Source organism: Dromiciops gliroides, chromosome 4, assembly GCF_019393635.1.
Source record: "Dromiciops gliroides isolate mDroGli1 chromosome 4, mDroGli1.pri, whole genome shotgun sequence".
In the NCBI taxonomy this organism is placed as follows: Eukaryota; Metazoa; Chordata; class Mammalia; order Microbiotheria; family Microbiotheriidae; genus Dromiciops; species Dromiciops gliroides.
In genome coordinates, this window is record NC_057864.1 from 426,800,342 (window position 1) to 426,803,989 (window position 3,648).

At 40.6% G+C, this 3,648-nt stretch overlaps 1 non-coding gene across 1 annotated transcript; it reads right to left on the reverse strand.

Annotated features, from left to right (window-relative positions):
• Positions 1-3,220: 3,220 nt before the first annotated feature.
• LOC122726963 lies at positions 3,221-3,327 on the reverse strand. Its single transcript, XR_006352954.1, has one exon. It is a non-coding gene; the product is annotated as a U6 spliceosomal RNA (small nuclear RNA).
• Positions 3,328-3,648: the final 321 nt, after the last annotated feature.

Consider the following 3,648-nt stretch of genomic DNA (forward strand, 5'->3'; position numbering starts at 1 on the left):
AGCAACAAAGTCACTATTGTCAATTAAGGGAGATGCCTCTTCAAAAGACAAACAAAAGATCATCACAAATGATTTAAAGGGAATAAACACACTTATCAGTGGGGCAGCATTTGATCTGTAATCAGGAAGACCTGAGTTCAAAGCCAGGCACAGACCTTGGCAAAGCCAAGTCACAAAAAAAGTGCAAAGGTCAGAAAAAAGAATGGAAATCAAAATTTGGGATTGTTCTATGTAATGTTCTGTCCAATGATCATAGAGGGAGAAGGGAGTTAATACTCTGTCCATTAGTTTCCATAAGATGAAGACTTTTATCCTAAAGTCTTCTTCCAACATCAGAAAGAACAAATTATTCAATGTAAAACTTTATGGGTAACAAGTAGTTTATTTGTTCTGAGAGATCTTGGAATCTTGAATTTCATATAGGCTAATGAAAGCCACAAAAATACAGAAAAAAAAAACAACAAACCTAAGGCACTTGTCCTAATTGAATAATATTCAATGTTTGTATGTGTAATTGTTTTCTACTCAAAGTAATTTAAAGATGTACTGCTGGTTGTTGAAAAATTAATTTGTAAAGAGAAGAGCAAAGTTCTGTACATACTAAATTAATTAGAAAATTGCTGAGTTTAAATAATGATAATAATAATCTTTTTTCTTTTATGAGGGGTTGGAAAAAGGAGTTAGTGATACTCTTTGTTCTTTATCTTTCCTCTATGTGTTTCTCCTCGACTGACCATAATTCTATTACTGCCCTAATTCCTGCTTTTTCCTACCATTCTTTGGTTGTTCAGTTGTGTCATTCATGTCTAACTTTCTATGATTCTCTTTGGGGTTTTGTGGGAATTTATTGTGATTTGGGGACCCTGCCTTTGGGCTGAGATTAAAAAGCCTTAGGCCCTGAGGGTTTTTCTCTGTGTGAGCAGAGCTGCCCCTCCTCCTCCACTTCAGGGGCCCAACTCAGAAGCCCCGTGGGCCTTAGGGTACAGGGAAGGCTGGGAAAAGCCCCAGCTCCCTCCACCCTGAGGGGACATACTCCTGGCAGGCCCCTGGCATAGCCTGTGCAGAGGTCCCGGGTGAGCAGCATGGGGCAAGGCTCCCTTGAGCCCTGGGGTGTGGTGCACATGACTCACTCCACTCAAAGGGCCCCCCCCCCCCCCACGGTGCTATTGCAGCCAGCGAATTAGCTTGGCCTACGTAGGTGGCCAGCTCAAGTTTCACCTGAGAGAGAAGGTTAATAAAAAGAAGACGTTGGGGGTTCACAGGAGGGACGGAGTAAGAGGCTTTTCAGGGTTCGTCCATATGGCTGACAGAGTTGGAGAAAGAGCTAGTGAGAAGGTCGAGAGATGCCTGAGGAAACGAGAATGCTAAGAAGTTTTTCAGGGGGGTCAACAAAGTGAAGGGGGCTTGTAGTTAGAATAGAGGAGAGGAGCAGTGAAAGTGAGACAGGGGAGTTTGGGTGAAAGAAGTTAAAGAGTGAAAGGGATAAGACTGAGAAAGTTGGAGAGGACTGAAGGTGAACCTGTCCCAGCGAGGCATGACTGCAGGCCACAGCAGCAGCAGCAGCTAGCACACCCATAGGCAAGAGGTGGTAGAAAGTTTAAAAAGCTGACAGGTCGTATTTTAATTTTATTATCCTTGTTTCTACATTTAACTCTAACTTTATTCACCTAAATAAAACCCCATATTTACTTTAATTAAAACAGGCATTTTAATCCCTTTTTTCTTATCAGTCTGAGAGGCAGTGGGGGAAGGAACGGCCCTAACACATTGGTTTAGACAATTAATAGCAGTTAGATAGCCAGCCAGTCAAAAGTCCACAGATTAGGCCTAAGCCAGCTAGTAAATTAAAATATTCTTACATTTGAATGGTGACCCAGATGGGATTTATGGCCCAATTATAATTTTTCTAAAGTTATAAATTTCCATATAGTCATAATTTTTCATATAAGTACATTTATATAATTTTTCAGATTAGATTAGCAAATTAATATATTTTTTTTACAGTTTCTTGATGAAGATACTGGAGTGGTTTGCCATTTCTTTCTCCAGCTCATTTTTCCAGATGTGGAAACTAAGGCAAACAGGGTTGTGGTAAAAAACAGAAGTTTTAATTAACTGAATCATTTGAGAGTTGAATGCATACTACTGAGGCAGCTTTTGAAGGACCGCCCTTTTGGGGAGGAGACCGTGAGGAACAACCGTGTGCCTGCTGCTGCAGGGAGAGCATGGCGAAGTATGCCATACTTCCAGGACCCCAATTTAAAAGTGAGAGTGAGAATGGAAGTTGACTCTTGGTCTTGCACATTCTGGCTTCTCAGTTTAGCAGTGACGGCGTGTTCTGGTGATCAGCTCTGGTTCTCAGTCTGGCAGGCAGTTTTGGGATTCGGTGAGTTCTATAAAAGAATATAGACTAAGCTTAGATCTAAGACTATTCATTTGTAGTTCTACTTTCCTATTTCCCTAATCGGTATCACCTGTTTGTTGTCTAAACAATAAAAACTAATCCCTCACTGATTAAAGCTCAGAGGCTTCTTTACTTACTGGTCTGGAAGATATATAAGGGAAAAGTTTAAAGGGGGAGTTTAATGCTCTTATATCCAATTTTAAATCTCACAGGGTGAAGGGACTTGTCCAGGGCCACACAACTGGTAAGTGTCTGAAGTCAAATTTGAACTCAGGAAGATGAGATTTCCTGACTCCAGGGCTGGCGCTCTGTCCATTGTGCTACCTAGTTGCCCTTTCCTGCCATTCTACTGTAGAAAAAAATATACAATATTATACTGGAAATTACTTAATAGTACATGAATTAAAAATCTGGGAAATAAACCTTCTTATACATCCTGCATTAGGGTCACAGCCTTATTAGATCCAGGGGTGGGGAGGTATCCATAGTTTCACTGAGATGTTGAAATGGATAGAGCCACTACTCTGCTATATCTTATCCAATGAAACATGAGAAGAATGAAGCCTTATCTCTCAACACCTCATCTTAGCACTGACCTGTCTTCACAGTTGGTGTTTACTTCCACCTTGATGTTGACTCAGGCTGCCTTTGGATCTGATTAGCCCTCAAGACTGCCTGACTTGGTTTAGGTGTCACATGAAAGTTTGACTCAATCTGGATTCTCAGATTTGCCCACAGTCAGAGGTCTGCTGAACAGCTCTCTGGGGAAAAACTATGTATGGCACACTTTAAAGTTTAATCTGCATTGTTAACATTTTCTCTATCATTTTCTTCAGGAATTTGTGTGTCATCCTTGCACAGGGGCCATGCTAATCTTCTCTGTTTCATTCCAATTTTAGTATATGTACTGCCAAAGTGAGCACTATCATTTTCTTAAGTGTATACAACCAACAAATCAATATATCCAACTCTGATTCCCGGCATTTGCTTATTCCTGAGGTATAAATGCCCACATGGAATATTTAACAACCAGATCTCTCAAGCTATTTGACTTCAACTTTCCTTTGGCTGTATTACTGTCTTTTGATATGATGCCTTTCCCCACTTTTTTCTTTTCTTTTTCTGTTCTCAGCCAAACTTCTTAGGAATGTTAACACCTTATAAACTGGCTCCCTTCTCTCCAGTTATACATCTGTCAGTATAGTTTAGCTTCTCTTAGGGGAAAGTGGGTAGGAGCAGAGTAA